Source organism: Piliocolobus tephrosceles, chromosome 5 (assembly GCF_002776525.5).
Source record: "Piliocolobus tephrosceles isolate RC106 chromosome 5, ASM277652v3, whole genome shotgun sequence".
Taxonomy (NCBI): Eukaryota; Metazoa; Chordata; class Mammalia; order Primates; family Cercopithecidae; genus Piliocolobus; species Piliocolobus tephrosceles.
In genome coordinates this window covers 155,747,959-155,767,243 of record NC_045438.1, presented here as the reverse complement: position 1 = coordinate 155,767,243, position 19,285 = coordinate 155,747,959, and positions in this window count along the sequence as shown.

Below are 19,285 nucleotides of genomic sequence, written 5' to 3'. Positions count from 1 at the left end.
TGATGGAATGCACAGTTTCCATTCCTTTTCTGTGACATCTGACTTATTGTTCTACTAAGCAGTTAAATGAGCAAAAAGAACTTAAAGGCTAGGCATGGTGGCTCATGCCTGTAATTCCAGCACTTTGGGAGGCTGAGGCGGATGGATCACTTGAGTTCAGGAGTTCGAGACCAGCCTGGCCAACATGGTGAAACCCCATCTCTACTAAAAATACAAAAATTAGCTTGGCATGGTGGCGGGCACCTGTAATCCCAGCTATTTGGGAGACTGAGGCAGGAGAATCACTTGAACCCAGGAGATGGAGGCTGCAGTGAGCCAAGATCGTATCGTTCTCCAGCCTGGGCAACAGAGCAAGACCCTGTCTCAAATTAATTAATTAAATAAAATAAAAAAGAACTTAAAGTATTCCGTTAATTTATTTGGAAATAACTCACCTTGGATCTCTTTGTCTTTTTAAAATAATTTTTTGGGTAGTTAATTTAGATTCATTGAAATTATAAGAGACTTCTGGCTTTAGGATGGTCAAGTAAAGACATTTCTTTATGTCTTTCCTCTTGACAACCACTTCATATTAACCAGAACAAGAAACACAAACTCCTGTTTTGATGAAATGTTCAATTCCCATCCACAAAGTAGGAAGAGAGAAAACAGTTGCTGGGATAGTATAACTTAACAGGAGAGTGAACGGTCAAAGCTAACTTTTGCAGAAGGTGATGCCAGCAAGCAACAAGCCAATTTGCTTTACAGACCCGGGGACAGGCTTAGGAATTGGAGGCACTGGATACTTTGAAAAGTGAAGGTCGGGGGAGCGGCTAAACACAGCGGTTTTACTGGAAATCTGTTTCAAAAGCAATTAGATACCAGTGTTTCATCCTTTCCAGACAAGCAGGCCACTTTTCTTCCACTTCTGCTACTGAATATAAGAGGTAATTTGTTTAGGGAAAGAAAATTAAAGAGGCTCGATATTCAGAAACACCAAGCACAGAGAAAGGTGGTAGTAAATCACTATACTGCAATCAGAGGAAACGTCTGTATCCTACATACCTACCTCTGTCAATTCCCAACTGACAGAATGCCAGCAGTCAGGCTTATACATCCTTCCAGATGAGAGATGAGAGGATCCATCTCTGGAGAAAGTGAATCAAGCCAGAAAAGAAACCCAGACACTGACATTTGGGGGCCCCAGAGATGGTTAACTGCCATAACAAATAGACTCTAAAAAAAGCCTGATGATGCAAACACAATTATGTTTAATTCTTGCTGTGTAAGAGCCATGCCATCATGCAGGCACCTGAGCTGATAGAATCTCTACCATCTTCGACATATGATTTCTAAGGTCATTTTCTGAAGCCCTGTTTTATTCCAGCCATAAAGCAATAGATTAGGGTATTTTAATAGGCCAGGTCTGGAAGTGGCAAAAATCACTTCTGCTAATATTCCATTGTGCAGAACTCAGTCATAAAGGCTTTTTTTTTTTTTTTTTTTTTTGAGACAAGGTCTCACTCTGTCACCCAGGCTGAAGTGCAGTGGCATGATCTCGGCTCACTGCAACCTCCGCCTCCTGGGTTCAAATTCTGATTCTCCTGCCTCAGCCTCCTGAGTAGCTGGAATTACAGGCACATGCCAGGCTCGGCTAATTTTTTTGTATTTTTAGTAGAGACAGAGTTTCACCATGCTGGCCAGGTTGGTCTCAAACTCCTGACCTCAGGTGATCCACCCGCCTCGTCCTCCCAAAGTGCTGGGATTACAGGTGTGAGCCACCATGCCAGGCCCATAAAGCTATTCTTAACCACAAGGAGGCTAGGAATGGATTTTGGTGAGCAGCTGGACGTTTTTGCCACACTCAACCAAACAGCTAGTTCCGTGACTAATGACTTGACACAGCCCTCCACTCAGTAAGCCCTGTCTCTGCAGAGAGGCTTTTAGTGCACAGGCCTGGTCAAATATAAACAAGCATCCATGAAACAAGAGTAGGACACAATACAAAGAGAATAACTAGAAAGGATTTTTGGAAATTAAAAGTATTAAAGCCAAAATAAAACATTCAATTAAAATGTTGAAAAATAAAACTAAAGAAATCTCACAAAAGTGGGAATAAACAGAGATGAGAAGAATAAAAAGAAAGGAAAGAAAAAATTTGTATGAAGAGATATAAAGACCATTTTAACATCAGCACTGGAAGTTAGAAGCAAGAGATCAATATCCTCAAAACTTTGAGTGAAGTATCCTCCCAGCCAAATGATTAACCAAAGGTGAGGACAAAATTAAGAAATGTCAGACATGCAAAGCTTCAAAACATTGATCTTCCATCAGTCCTTATTTAGGAAGCCAGTAACAAAGAGAAGAAACAAAAACAAGCAAAACAAGAAAAGAAGGAGGTAAACACAGGATTCAAGAAATAGGGCACCCAAAACAGGAAGAAAGAGGTGCAGAAAAGTCTTAGAAGGATGACAAAGAGATGTCTCAGTATAAGAGTTATGTAGCAGGCCCACAGACAAACAAATACATATTGAAAAATTGAACAGAAGTCAAAGGAAGGATTGTCTTGAGAAAAAAAGGAAAGTGGAGCTGATTATCGAAACAGACTTTACCATATGAAAAATTTTTATTGAGAAGTGTTTAACATAACTAGGGGGTAATATGGCAAAACTACAAGGTCAGAGAAAACTAAGCAGAGAGGAGAAAGATATAAGACTACATATTGCCCTGTAATCCCAGCATTTTGGGAGGCCGAGGCAGATGGATCACGAGGTCAGGAGTTCGAGACTAGCCTGGCTAACACAGTGAAACCCCATCTCTACTGAAATTACAAAAATTAGCTGGGCGTGGTGGCACGTGCCTGTGCCAGCTACTCGGGAGACTGAGGCAGGAGAATGGTGTGAACCCAGGAGGCAGAGCTTGTGGTGAGCCGAGATCGCACCACAGCACTCCAGCCTGGGCAACAGAGTGAGACACTATCTCAAAAATAAATAAATAAATAAATAAATAAATAAATAAATAAATAAATAAAGGACTACATACTGGGTAAAGAGTACACTGCTCAGGTAATAGATGCACTAAAATCTCAGAATTCTCTACTAAAGAACTCATCCATGTAACTAAAAAGCACCTGTTCTCCAAAAATTATTGAAATTAAAAACGAAAACTAAGCAAATGGAAAGATAAAATTATTAACTACAGAAAGAAAAGTTATACAAGAAGAAATATAATCACAGTATACAATAAGATAGAGTAAACAATATTTACATAGACTTCTAGTTATCCTTTTTATTATTATTATTATTATACTTTAAGTTCTAGGGTACATGTGCATAACGTGCAGGTTTGTTACATATGTATACTTGTGCCATGTTGGTGTGCTGCACCCATCAACTCGTCAGCACCCATCAATTCGTCATTTATATCAGGTATAACTCCCCAATGCAATCCCTCCCCCCTCCCCCCTCCCCATGATAGGCCCCGATGTGTGATGTTCCCCTTCCCGAGTCCAAGTGATGTCATTGTTCAGTTCCCACCTATGAGTGAGAACATGTGGTGTTTGGTTTTCTGTTCTTGTGATAGTTTGCTAAGAATGATGGTTTCCAGCTGCATCCATGTCCCTACAAAGGACGCAAATTCATCCTTTTTTATGGCTGCATAATATTCCATGGTGTATATGTGCCACATTTTCTTAATCCAGTCTGTCACAGATGGACATTTGGGTTGATTCCAAGTCTTTGCTATTGTGAATAGTGCCGCAATAAACATACATGTGCATGTGTCTTTATAGCAGCATGATTTATAATTTTTTGGGTATATACCCAGTAGTGGGATGGCTGGGTCATATGGTACATCTAGATCTAGATCCTTGAGGAATCGCCATACTGTTTTCCATAATGGTTGAACTAGTTTACAATCCCACCAACAGTGTAAAAGTGTTCCTATTTCTCCACATCCTCTCCAGCACCTGTTGTTTCCTGACTTTTGAATGATTGCCATTCTAACTGGTGTGAGATGGTATCTCATTGTGGTTTTGATTTGCATTTCTCTGATGGCCAGTGATGATGAGCATTTTTTCATGTGTCTGTTGGCTGTATGAATGTCTTCTTTTGAGAAATGTCTGTTCATATCCTTTGCCCACGTTTTGATGGGGTTGTTTGTTTTTTTCTTGTAAATTTGTTTGAGTTCTTTGTAGATTCTGGGTATTAGCCCTTTGTCAGATGAGTAGATTGCAAAAATTTTCTCCCATTCTGTAGGTTGCCTGTTCACTCTGATGGTAGTTTCTTTTGCTGTTCAGAAGCTCTTTAGTTTAATCATATCCCATTTGTCAATTTTGGCTTTTGCTGCTGTTGCTTCTGGTGTTTTAGACATGAAGTCCTTGCCCATGCCTATGTCCTGAATGGTACCACCTAGATTTTCTTCTAGGGTTTTTATGGTATTAGGTCTAACATTTAAGTCTCTAATCCATCTTGAATTAATTTTTGTATAAGGAGTAAGGAAAGGATCCAGTTTCAGCTTTCTACTTATGGCTAGCCAATTTTCCCAACACCATTTATTAAATAGGGAATCCTTTCCCCATTTCTTGTTTCTCTCAGGTTTGTCAAAGATCAGATGGCTGTAGATGTGTGGTATTATTTCTGAGGACTCTGTTCTGTTCCATTGGTCTATATCTCTGTTTTGGTACCAGTACCATGCTGTTTTGGTTACTGTAGCCTTGTAGTATAGTTTGAAGTCAGGTAGTGTGACGCCTCCAGCTTTGTTCTTTTGACTTAGGATTGTCTTGGCAATGCGGGCTCTTTTTTGGTTCCATATGAATTTTAAAGCCATTTTTTCCAATTCTGTGAAGAAACTCATTGGTAGCTTGATGGGGATGGCATTGAATCTATAAATAACTTTGGGCAGTATGGCCATTTTCATGATATTGATTCTTCCTATCCATGAGCATGGTATGTTCTTCCATTTGTTTGTGTCCTCTTTTATTTCACTGAGCAGTGGTTTGTAGTTCTCTTTGAAGAGGTCCTTTACATCCCTTGTAAGTTGGATTCCTAGGTATTTTATTCTCTCTGAAGCAATTGTGAATGGAAGTTCATTCATGATTTGGCTCTCTGTTTGTCTGTTACTGGTGTATAAGAATGCTTGTGATTTTTGCACATTAATTTTGTATCCTGAGACTTTGCTGAAGTTGCTTATCAGCTTAAGGAGATTTTGGGCTGAGACAATGGGGTTTTCTAAATATACAATCATGTCATCTGCAAACAGGGACGATTTGACTTCTTCTTTTCCTAACTGGATACCCTTTATTTCTTTCTCTTGCCTGATTGCCCTAGCCAGAACTTCCAACACTATGTTGAATAGAAGTGGTAAGAGAGGGCATCCATGTCTTGTGCCAGTTTTCAAAGGGAATTTTTCCATTTTTTGCCCATTCATTATGATATTGGCTGTGGGTGTGTCATAAATAGCTCTTATTAATTTGAGGTACGTTCCATCAATACCGAATTTATTGAGCGTTTTTAGCATGAAGGGCTGTTGAATTTTGTCAAAAGCCTTTTCTGCATCTATTGAGATAATCATGTGGTTCTTGTCTTTGGTTCTGTTGATATGCTGGATTACGTTGATTGATTTGCGAATGTTGAACCAGCCTTGCATCCCAGGGATGAAGCCCACTTGATCATGGTAGATAAGCTTTTTGATGTGCTGCTGAATCCGGTTTGCCAGTATTTTATTGAGGATTTTTGCATCGATGTTCATCAGGGATATTGGTCTAAAATTTTCTTTTTTTGTTGTGTCTCTGCCAGGCTTTGGTATCAGGATGATGTTGGCCTCATAAAATGAGTTAGGGAGGATTCCCTCTTTTTCAATTGATTGGAATAGTTTCAGAAGGAAAGGTACCAGCTCCTCTTTGTACCTCTGGTAGAATTCAACTGTGAATCCATCTGGTCCTGGACTTTTTTTGGTTGGTAGGCTATTAATTATTGCCTCAATTTCAGAGCCTACTATTGGTCTCTTCAGGGATTCAACTTCTTCCTGGTTTAGTCTTGGAAGAGTGTAAGTGTCCAGAAAATTATCCATTTCTTCTAGATTTTCTAGTTGATTTGCGTAGAGGTGTTTATAGTATTCTCTGATGGTAGTTTGTATTTCTGTGGGGTCGGTGGTGATATCCCCTTTATCATTTTTAATTGTGTCTATTTGATTCTTCTCTCTTTTCTTCTTTATTAGTCTTGCTAGTGGTCTGTCAATTTTGTTGATTTATTCAAAAAACCAACTCCTGGATTCATTAATTTTTTGGAGGGTTTTTTGTGTCTCTATCTCCTTCAGTTCTGCTCTGATCTTAGTTATTTCTTGCCTTCTGCTAGCTTTTGAATGTGTTTGCTCTTGCTTCTCCAGTTCTTTTAATTGTGATGTTAGAGTGTCAATTTTAGATCTTTCCAGCTTTCTCTTGTGGGCATTTAGTGCTATAAATTTCCCTCTACATACTGCTTTAAATGTGTCCCAGAGATTCTGGTATGTTGTATCTTTGTTCTCATTGGTTTCAAAGAACATCTTTATTTCTGCCTTCATTTCGTTATGTACCCAGTAGTCATTCAGGAGCAGGTTGTTCAGTTTCCATGTAGTTGAGCGGTTTTGATTGAGTTTCTTAGTCCTGAGTTCTAGTTTGATTGCACTGTGGTCTGAGAGACAGTTTGTTATAATTTCTGTTCTTTTACATTTGCTAAGGAGTGCTTTACTTCCAATTATGTGGTCAATTTTGGAATAAGTGTGATGTGGTGCTGAGAAGAATGTATATTCTGTTGACTTGGGGTGGAGAGTTCTATAGATGTCTATTAGGTCCGCTTGGTGCAGAGATGAGTTCAATTCCTGGATATCCTTGTTAACTTTCTGTCTCGTTGATCTGTCTAATGTTGACAGTGGAGTGTTGAAGTCTCCCATTATTATTGTATGGGAGTCTAAGTCTCTTTGTAAGTCTCTAAGGACTTGCTTTATGAATTTGGGTGCTCCTTTATTGGGTGCATATATATTTAGGATAGTTAGCTCTTCCTGTTGAATTGATCCTTTTACCATTATGTAACGGCCTTCTTTGTCTCTTTTGATCTTTGATGGTTTAAAGTCTATTTTATCAGAGACTAGGATTGCAACCCCTGCTTTTTTTTTGTTCTCCATTTGCTTGGTAGATCTTCCTCCATCCCTTTATTTTGAGCCTATGTATGTCTCTGCATGTGAGATGGGTCTCCTGAATACAGCAGACTGATGGGTCTTGACTCTTCATCCAGTTTGCCAGTCTGTGTCTTTTAATTGGAGCATTTAGTCCATTAACATTTAAGGTTAATATTGTTATGTGTGAACTTGATCCTGCCTTTATGATATTAACTGGTTATTTTGCTTGTTAGTTGATGCAGTTTCTTCCTAGCCTCGATGGTCTTTACATTTTGGCATGTTTTTGCAGTGGCTGGTACCGGTTGTTCCTTTCCATGTTTAGGGCTTCCTTCAGGGTCTCTTGTAAGGCAGGCCTGGTGGTGACAAAATCTCTAAGCATTTGCTTATCTGTAAAGGATTTTATTTCTCCTTCACTGATGAAACTTAGTTTGGCTGGATATGAAATTCTGGGTTTAAAATTCTTTTCTTCAAGAATGTTGAATATTGGCCCCCACTCTCTTCTGGCTTGTAGAGTTTCTGCCAAGAGGTCTGCTGTTAGTCTGATGGGCTTCCCTTTGTGGGTAACCCAACCTTTCTCTCTGGCTGCCCTTAAGATTTTTTCCTTCATTTCAACTTTGGTGAATCTGGCAATTATGTGTCTTGGAGTTGCTCTTCTCGAGGAGTATCTTTGTGGTGTTTTCTGTATTTCCTGAATTTGAATGTTGGCCTGCCCTACTAAGTTGGGGAAGTTCTCCTGGATGATATCCTGAAGAGTGTTTTCCAACTTGGTTCCATTTTCCCCCTCACTTTCAGGCACCCCAATCAGACGTAGATTTGGTCTTTTTACATAATCCCATACTTCTTGCAGGCTTTGTTCATTTCTTTTCTTTTGGTTTCTATTCTCGCTTCATTTCATTCATTTGATCCTCAATCGCTGATACTCTTTCTTCCAGTGGATCGAGTTGGTTACTGAAGCTTGTGGATTTGTCACGTATTTCTCATGTCATGGTTTTCATCTCTGTCATTTCATTTATGACCTTCTCTGCATTAATTATTCTAGCTATCAATTCTTCCACTCTTTTTTCAAGATTTTTAGTTTCTTTGCACTGGGTACGTAATTCCTCTTTTAGCTCTGAGAAGTTGGATGGACTGAAGCCTTCTTCTCTCATCTCGTCAAAGTCATTCTCTGACCAGCTTTGATCCGTTGCTGGCGATGAGCTGCGCTCCTTTGCAGGGGGAGATGCGCTCTTATTTTTTGAATTTCCAGCTTTTCTGCCCTGCTTCTTCCCCATCTTTGTGGTTTTATCTGCCTCTGGTCTTTGATGATGGTGACGTACTGATGGGGTTTTGGTATAGGTGTTCTTCCTATTTGCTAGTTTTCCTTCTAATAGTCAGGACCCTCAGCTGTAGGTCTGTTGGAGATTGCTTGAGGTCCACTCCAGACCCTGTTTGCCTGGGTATCAGCAGTAGAGGTTGCAGAAGATAGAATATTGCTGAACAGCGAGTGTACCTGTCTGATTCTTACTTTGGAAGCTTCCTCTCAGGGGTGTACTCCACCCTGCGAGGTGTGGGGTGTCAGACTGCCCCTAGTGGGTGATGTCTCCCAGTTAGGCTACTCAGGGGTCAGGGACCCACTTGAGCAGGCAGTCTGTCCGTTCTCAGATCTCAACCTCCATGTTGGGAGATCCACTGCTCTCTTCAAAGCTGTCAGAAAGAGTCGTTCGGGTCTGCACAGGCCTCTGCTGCTTCCCCTGTTGTTTTTTAGCTGTGCCCTGTCCCCAGAGGTGGAGTCTACAGAGACAGGCAGGTTTCCTTGAGCTGCTGTGAGCTCCACCCAGTTTGAGCTTCCCAGCGGCTTTGTTTACCTACTTAAGCCTCAGCAATGGCGGGCGCCCCTCCCCCAGCCTCGCTGCTGCCTTGTGGTTAGATCGCAGATTGCTGTGGTAGCAATGAGGGAGGCTCTGTGGCCGTGGGACCCTCCCGGCCAGGTGTGGGTATAGTCTCCTGGTATGCCTGTTTGCTTAAAGCGCAGTATTGGGGTGGGAATTACCCAATTTTCCAGGTGTTGTGTGTCTCAGTTCGCCTGGCTAGGAAAAGGGATTCCCTTCCCCCTTGCGCTTCCCAGGTGAGGCAATGCCTCGCCGTGCTTCAGCTCTCACTGGTCGGGCTGCAGCAGCTGACCAGCACCGATTGTCCGGCACTCCCCAGTGAGATGACCCCAGTACCTCAGTTGAAAATGCAGAAATCACCGGTCTTCTGTGTCACTCGCGCCGGGAGTTGGAGACTGGAGCTGTTCCTATTCGGCCATCTTGCTCCGCCCTCATAAATCCCCTTCATCTCTCAACTTCTAGTTATTCTAATTTGGTTCCTAATGGAATTGGAGCATGATTTAACTGGATCTTAAGCTTCGTAGTTTCTCGCAGGCTGCAGTCAAGGTGTCAACTCAAATACTATAGTGTAAGCTAAAGAATTGAGTGGGGAAGGAAGTGCTTCCACAGTCACTCAATAGTTGTTGGCAGCATTTGGTTTCTCACAGGCTGTTAGAAAGAGCTCCAGTCCCTCACTGGATGTTGGCCAGAGGCCACCTTCAAATCCTAGCCATGTGGGCCTCTCCAATATGGCAGTGTGATTCACCAAAGCCAAGAAAGCAACATAGCAAGTCCACTAGAAAGCCAGAAGGTACAATCTTATGTAATATAATCATAGATGCGGCGTTCTTTCAAATGTTGCCCTCTTTTATTGATTAGAAGCCAGTTATTCCAAGAGATGAGATTACACAAGGCCATGAATACCCGGAGGTGAACATAATTGGAGGCCATCTTAGAAGCTGCCTAACATACACAGTTAAAATCATTTTTCAATTTTTGTGGGTTGAATTCAATGTTACAGATTAAACTAAAAATTAGATAAGATTCTGTTGAGAGGTTGGAGGGAGAGAAAAGGAAACAAGAAAGTTAAAAGTTTTCATCTACCATGTAGGAAATCCACAGACAATTTCTAACAGAGCTTAAACAAAAGATAGCATTAAAACGGCATTTAGGAATATGAAGGTAAATGCCAAAAGAAATCTCAGAAAAATTGACAATGATTGCCTCTGGGGACAGGATAGGGTAGATGACTGGTTTTTTTGTTACTTTGCACTATTTTAGTCTATATTATCTAATACAATAAATAATAATAAATAAAAGAAACTAGTCAAGATGAAATTGTCATTCCTTCTAGTAGTTAGGTTAAGAAAACAGTAATAAAATATGCAACTTACCTAGCCAGGCATGGTGGCAGGTGTCTGTAATCTCAGCCACTCTGGAAACTGAGGAAGGAGAATCGCTTGAACCCAGGAGGCGGAGGTTGCAGTGAGCTGAGATCACACCTCTGCACTCCAGCCAGGGTAGTAGAGTGAGACTTTGTCTCAAATATATATATATATATATAACTTTCCTTTGGCCTCTGGCTAATAAAATCATGAGGAAATATAAATTAATACCAAACCAGGAATCCAGGGCAGGAGTTGCTTTTGTTTTGTTTTGGTTTGGTTTGGTTTGGTTTGGTTTGGTTTTATTTCTAAATAACATTAACTAGGGAGAGAGTTGACATTTCTCAAATAAATCTAAATGGACTGGATTTTGATTGCTAAAGGAAAACTTTTAAACTTGATCACATTAATTGGATTTCAGAATTTTTAAAAGCCTTTTGTTACTCTATTCATTTTATGATTTTTATGTTATTTACATTGATTTTTACCTCCTAACATAAAAAAAAATTGCCAGATATTCATTGTTATTTCTGATTTTTTCTTCAGTATGTACAACAGAGTTTACTTAAGTTCTCTGTGTGTGTGTGTGTTCACAAATACAAAAGATAAATTGCAGAGGACATTTAAAAAGTTTTAACATTTTCTCATGAAAGCATAAGAACTTTCTTGAACAGAGTTCCCTTTTCTAAATAGTACTATATCTTTAACTGTTTTAATAAAGTATTCCTTTTCTTCTTGGTAGTTAGTGAAAGTTTTTCCTTAGATTATAAAAAAGTAGGTTTGCAAATCCAATTTCTCTTTGCATTTCTTAGAAAGTATAAAAGAATCTACCTAATAAACCTATGTTTTCTTTTTATGAATAGACGTTGATGTTAGGATGACAAGAATACACTTTTTCTTTCTTTCTGGTGCAACCTTTAATTATTCCTAAAGTCAACTGAGGGTTATTTGTATTTGTTATTATGATATTTCGGTTTTTTAAAAACTGGATTTATGTCAGTTTCCTTGATCTAATTGACATATTGCTTTTGGATTTAGGCTTAAATTTTAACTAGAACTAACTCTGAGTCACTATGTTACATCAAATTCTTAGAATTCGCATGTTGCAGGCTGACCTTCAAGTGAGGGGTCCAACTCACTTACGTAGAAGAAGGCAGAGGTAAAGCCCCTTGCTCAAGGTCACATGTTCGGTTAGTACCAGAATTGAGAGGATGCCCTGTCCCCTGGTCTTCCTATAGACTCCTGTTCAAAGCTCTTTCCACTACATTGAAAATTCTCCCACCACATTTCTTCTGATAAGTAAATGTATATGAGGTGTACATATATATATTTTATTTAAAAATAGGCTCCTCTAGTCCTAGGTGAGAAAGTAAACATAAATCCACAAAAACCTCTACACAAATGTTTATAGCACCACTATTCATAAAAGCCAAAAAGTTGAAACAGCCCAATTGTTCATACATTGATGGATGGATAAACAGCATGTGCTATATATACACAATGGAATATTATTCAGCAGGAAAAAGGAACGAAGTACTGATACATGCTACCACATGGATGAATGTTGAAAACGTTGCGCTAAGTGAAAGAAGCCAAGCACACAAGTGCATAGATTGTATGATTTCATTTATACAAGATGTCCAGAATAGGTAACTCTAAGAGGCAGAAAGTAGATTCATAGATGCCTATGGCTGGGGGAAACAGGCAGGGTGGAGGGAGGAGGTGCTGGGGAAGTGATGACTAAAGGTGTGTGATTTCCCTTTGGGCCGAGGAAAATGTTTTATAACTTATTGTGGCAATAGAGTCACATGCTATAAATATACTAAAAGCCATTGTACACTGTGAGTGAACTTTATGGAGTATTGCCTATATCTCAATAAAACTGTTAAAATATGCCTTTGTTGGTGCTCATTGTAAAGAAAATTTAGAGTTACATCTTCAATTACTATGATGAGATGAAATAACTATCAGTAGTCTAGATAAATGGCCAAAAAATTAGCAAGATGGCTCACAAGTAGAATAAATTGAATCTATTTCTTTTTTGTTTCCTCCTCTTTACCTTATTTACTAGATCATCATTTTAGACTCTGCTAGAATGTCAGTTTAACACTGTGATATGCTCGCTTCATCTGCAAACATTATGAACCACCTACTTGATGATGAAAATCGCACTGGCCACTAGAGATAGAATGATAAACCAAAATGTAAAACTCAGGAAGTTGATGGCAAAAATTTCCAGTTTTTTAGAAGGCAATTGTATTAGTCCATTTTCACACTGCTATAAAGAAATATCTGACACTGGGTAATTTATAAAGGAAAGAAGTTTAATTGACTCACAGTTCCAGATTGCTGGGGAAGCCTCAGTAAACTTACAATCATGGCAGAAGTCAAAGGGGGAAGCAAGCAACTTCTTCACAAGGTGGCAGGAGAGAGAAGAGAAAAGGAAGAACTTCCAAACACTTATAAAACCATCAGATCTCGTGAGAACTCACTCACTATCATGAGAAAAGCATGGGGAAACCCCCCCGTGATCCAATCACCTCCCTCCCTCGACACATAGGGATTGCAGGTCCCTGCCTTGGCACATGGGGATTATAAGAGATGAGATTTGGCTGAGGACGCTGAGCCAAACAATATCAAAAATGAAGGTGATAACACTTGTTGAACACATTCTATGTCCCAGACACTGTGCCAGGTATTGAGAATAGGTTTTAAGTTGTAACAATAGTCAATTGAAAAACTTTTTATCACACTGCAGTTAATATTAGTTGGCTACAAGAAAATTGAAATTATTAAATGGTTCAGTTAACTTTCATGCATTTCATATATAAAAACTCATTCACTTCTTTTGCATTACTGTAATTCAAGAACCTCCTCCACTAACAATGATCAAAATATACTAGACGTGATAAACATTTGTTGAACTCTCAAAGGCAATTGATGATTTAGCAGTGTGATTGCCTTGTGACTGTGTAGTTCATTAAAATCCAAAGTGCCACCAAATAGTTGTCTTATTGACTCTTCTAATCTCCAGCTCAAGAAAGCAGAAAAAGAAAGCAATTCGCAAAGGCAGCATATAGAGAGTACTGATCGTCGTTTGTAAGCCTGAGTAAAGCCATTGCAAGGTTCTGGGCTATCATGGATATTGTGGCCTGATGATTTTTCCACTGATTTGCAATACTAACCACTGCTTTCTGCTTTATTTCACATGGCTTCCAAGACTCCCTCAGGCACAGGAGTTGCTTTATTCTTTTGTACTCAAGCTTGAAAAGTGAGTTTCTCTTTATTACGTATGCTTTTGGTATATAGCATCTGAAGGCAGAAGCTTAGGTAGGGACAACATTTGCCCCTGGTGCAGGCAGGTGGATGATACCAACCCTTCTAAGTGTGACCTTTCTTCTGAGAACAAAGGGCTTTCCAAATATTGTCTGAGTGAGCTCAGAACCCCAGCAGAGAGGCCTGGAGATACAGACTAGTATTAAATTATTTCACACCTGGGAGAATCAAATAAAAAGAAACTTTCCAACAGAGATGTGAGAAAATTTTAACCTCTTAATGACTAGAGGCAAACTGTCTAGGAAATAATTTGAGGATGAATTTGCCTCCTGCATATGGACAGTGGCTAACACAGCCCACAGTGCTTGGTTGTATTTTGCTTAAATGGTAGTGATCCAATTCACCCAGATTCAGGCATTGCAAATAGCCCTTTGCTCAAAGGAAATTGCCTGACAGTGCCTTAAACCTAGTGGGCTCTTGATAAATGAGTGTTAAATTGATTTTGGAAAATGTGATAGTGATTCTTGGCATAAAAATAGAATAACTGCTATGAATAACTGCTATAAGGAAGAAGATACATTAGACAGTGTCTACAATAATTGCCACTGTGACCTTAATAAGGAGATGTAGACATCATGAAGTCACTTGCTATGAATTTAGATTGCATCCTCCCACAGCAGGACTTAAGAGGTATGTATATACAGCTGTTATAGACATCTATATATGTATTTTAACATACACATGTGTGCATGTGTGTGCACGTGTGTGTGTGAACTAGCACTTATATATACATAGTGTATGTGTATATATGCTGAAATAAATATATATAATGAATGAAAAGTACAAACAACCTATTAGAGTTTGAATTAAAACAATTCTTTATCAATTGATCTCTGTAACTGAACATTTTTACTAAGTTATTCATTGGAATGGGAAAAAATTAGTAAATAACCCATCTTCTAACTGTGTGAACTTGGCCAAGTTATTGACTCTCCCTATGCCTCAGTTTCCTCATCTGCAAAATGAGGTTAACAATAGCATTTACCTCATTGGGTTATATAAGAATTAAATGAGTTAATAATGAAAAGCACATATTCCAGTACTCAGTATAGCATGTGCTTTACATGCTGGTTATCTCTGTTATTGTTGTTGTGGTTGTTGCTAGGTGTTCATCCTCAGAGGAGTGGAAATGAAAATGTGGTGCGTATATATATATACACACACACACACAATGGGATATTATTCAACCTTTAAAAAAGAAGGAAAGCCTGTCATTTGTGACAAATTGGATGAACCTGGAGGACACTATGCTACGTGAAATAAGCCAGACACAGAAAGAGAATACTGCATGATCTCACTTATATGTGAAACCGAAAAACATTGAACTCACAAAATCAGAGAGTAGAAAAGTGATGACCAGGGACTGGGGGTTGGGGTAAAAGGGGAGATGCTGGTCTAAGGCACAAGTTTTCAGCTATAAGATGAGTAAGTTCTGGAGACTTACTGTACAGCATGGTGACTAGAGTAATAATAATGTATTGCATACTTGAAATTTGCTAAGAGAGTAGATTTTACATATTCCCACACAAAAACAGTAACAATGTGAGGTGATGGATATGTTAATTAGCTTGACTGATTAACATATGGAAATCATTTTGCAATGAATATGTATATCAAAACATCATGCTACATAGAAGCAGAGAGTAGAACAGTGGTTACCAAAGGCTAGTGTGTGTGGGGGCAGGAAGAAAAGACAGAGTTTGGGCAAAGGATACAAAATTAGAATTAGCCCAGAGGAGTAAGTTCTGGTGTTCTAATGCACAGTAGGATGACTACAGTTAATGGTAAAGTATTGTATATTACAAAATAACTAAAAGAGAGACTTTTGAATATTCTCACCACTAATAAATGATAAATAGATAAAGTGATACATACACTATCCTGATTTGATCATTATACAACATAGATATGTATAAAAACATCAAACCACACCCCACCCCATAAATATGTTCAATTATAATGTGTCAGTTAAAAATCATGTTGTACACCTTAAATATATACCATTCTTTTTTGTTTGTTTGTTTGAGACGAAGTCTCGCTCTGTCACCAGGCTGGAGTGCAGTAGTGCGACCTCAGCTCACTGTAACTTCCACCTCCCGGGTTCAAGTGATTCTCCTGCCTCAGCCTCCCGAGTAGCTGGGATAACAGGTATGCACCACCATACCCAGCTCATTTTTGTATTTTTAGTAGAGATGGGGTTTCACCATGTTGGCCAGGATGGTCTTGATCTCCTGACCTCATGATCTACCCGCCTCAGCCTCCCAAAGTACTGGGATTACAGGTGTGAGCCACCATGCCCAGCCATATATACCATTCTCACTTGTCAATTACACCTCAATAAAGCTTTAAAAAGAAGAAAAAATAATGTGTTATTCTAATCCTGGAGTACCAACAGCTGAAATAAAACCCCCGAATTCGTTGTAACAAAGTTTTCTGTAGGCTTCTAAGTGATACTGAGATTGTAATTTTTAAAACAGCTTTACTGTTATTCAAAAGTCAAAAATAAGAGATGTGGTGGAGGTTGTGGAGAAAAGGGGACACTTAAACGTTGTTGGTGGGAATGTAAATTAGTCCAGCTACTGTGGAAAGCAATCCGGAGAGTTCTCAAAGAACTTAACCACCATTCAACCCAGCCATCCCGTTACTGGGTATACCCGAGGGAAAATAAATTGTTCTACCAAAAAGACATGTGTACTCTTATGCAGCTATATTCACAACAGAAAAGGCATGGAATCAACTTAGATGCCTGTCAACGGTGGACGGAATAAAGAAAATGTGGTACATATACACTATGGAAACCATATACACAGCCATTCAAAAGAATGAAATCATGTCCTTTGCAGTGACATGGATGCAGCTGGAGACCATTAGTCTAAGCAAACTGATTCAAGAACAGAAAACCAAATACCAAGTGTTCTCACTTATAAGTATGAGCTAAACATTGAGTACACACGGACATAAAGTTGGGAATAACAGATGCTGCGGACCGCTGGAAGAGTGAGAGAGATAGAGAGGGGGACAGGGTTGAAAAACTTCAGGTTCGGTATTCCGCTTTTTACTTGGGCGACAGGATCATGCATGCCCCAAACCTCAGCATCACATTATGTAACCAACCTGCACAAGTATCCCCTGAATCTAAAAGTTGAAATTTCAACAATAAAAAATAAAGTAGCCTTTATATGGTAGAATTATAAATAGCCCGATCTTTATTTGTTTGTTTTTGCTATGATGACTATTTCAAACAGGTAATCAATAACCAGTTCGAGTCAGGGGAATATTTACAGTATAAATAATGAAATCCTTACAAGTCTTGCCTCTCATATTTGTCACTGCAGCACATTGTTTCTATATATCTTGAATTAGAATTTTTTAATGCTTGAGGATATGATTTTAATTTTTCATTTCTAAAAACTTACTCATCTAACTATTTTTACCTTAATCAAGGTGTTTAAGTATATTTTTCTTGAGTCATGCTTACCAAGGACACAGACTCAGCGTTGGCTTTAGAAAAAATTGTAAAAAGACAGCATTTGGTTTTATTCCCCCAGTTTACCCAATCTGTTTTCTTAACCTTCCTCAACTTCCACCTTCCACTTTCTTCCCTGTCCTCCAGAGCAAACTGTGTCTACACCACCCACCTGATTTAACCCATCAAAACTTCTTAGAGGAAGCAACTGAAATTAATGTTCCATCATGTCTTTTTAGTTTGATGATTTTCCCCACACTGAATTTTAATAAGAAGCAATGCTTGAGCTTATTATATCAGGGTATCTTTAATCCTATGGTACATTTGGCTGCCAGAGTATGCAAAGTCACAGGATAAACATGATACATCTTCTTGAATGTAAAGATTAACTGTACCTCATTTTCAATATTTGTATGCTAAAATAAGCATAGCTACATTATAATTGGGGATGGCAAATTACCCCACAATTTTAAAGATAAAACACAAAACTAAAAAGAAAGCTTATATTTGTGATAGGGTATTTGAGCCAAAACCCTCAAAGTCACCCATTCCTCTACCATTGATGTCATGACCCTCTGCTACGAGACAGGCATCTGCAGAAACATTTTAGGAGCACTATCTCAGTTAAAGGGATGAAGTCCTAATATGTAACTGCTGTATCATCCAGCTGGTAAGGTACCAGAAATTGGCAAGAGGATGATGACTTTTATGTAGCAAAAAGAAGTTGAAGTTCCAATGCTGACTGGCTGTGTGATCTTGGGCAAATCAGTTAACCTCTCTGAGTAAATTTGCGAATCTGTGAGTTGGGAATGAAGGCTTCACAAACACTGTTGAAGCTGAAGGAAAACAATTGTGAATACACTTTATACACTACAAAATTCTATACGAAAGTAACATACTCTGGTTTGTTTCTGTTGTTGCTCAATCACTAGTTTTGTGGGAATGTCTGAAGGCCTTCTCTGAACCCTGGAATCTCACGGTACAGTGGAGCCCCATCCTGCCTACTGACTTGACTGCTGGTCTCCTGTTTTCTTGTGGGCATACTTCTGGACTTTTGAGCTCAAGTTGCAAATTGCCTATGGAGGAGTGTCAAAATTTCATCATAAATAATTATCCATTTTGCATAGTAAGATCTTACACAGAATACAAAAACGTGTACATTTTAGAGAATCTGTGTGCTCCGTTCTGGTTCACTTTCCTCTTCCACTTGGAGAATCTGCAGGAGCTTTCAAGAAATGCAGGATTAACTCTGGTGATGACTACTTGAGAGCTGGAAGTAACTCAAGTAATTACATTCCTTTCATTTGGGACCAAGATTACCTCTATCTTTGGTTTATTTGCCATCTGCGCTGGTAAACCATTTGGGGAAGAGACAAATATACAGGTCTAGATTTTAGGTCCTTAATGGGCTATTTATAAAAATAGGAAATAATGCCTTCATCTAAACTTGAAACTCTTGTAGTAGGTTTGGATATAGAAATGCCACTTCCATTGTAGAATGGTAAGCCACGCAGTGCATATAGATAAATCATGCAGACTTCTACCCCTAAAATGTACCCAAAATTGTCTTTTTTAGTTTCTTTTTTTCTTGTAACTGCTTGATGCAGACAGTTTTCCTTTAAATTGCTACCGCATTCTCCTTGTCGTGTGGACAACTGGGGAACTTGAGTCAACCTTGGGGCTTAGGAATTGTCAAGTTGGAGACACAGAATGCATTACCACTTTAAGGCTCCAAGAATAGTACCTCTCAGGAAAGGATATGTTGGCAAACAGGCATTAAAAGTGTGTTTTCCTAGAGATTATTCTAGATAATGTGTTCTAATACATTCTGCCCAAGTTTGAGAGTTCACACATGTGGCCTCTGATCCCAGGCCTACCACTGACTGTACAGCTGGTAGACCAGCCTCCTGCCTTGCTGGTATTCAAGGAAACTTAGATAGAGATGTAAAAGATGTATAAATATTCTAAGGAGATGAGAACAACCTCAGCTCTGATCTTTCCTTTAGCTTTGAGAGAGTTTGTTCACTCTCACAAACTCACTTGCAAATTTTAGGACACATTCCTTTTCTTGTTTTCCTTCCTTCCTTCCTTCCTTCCTTCCTTCCTTCCTTCCTTCCTTC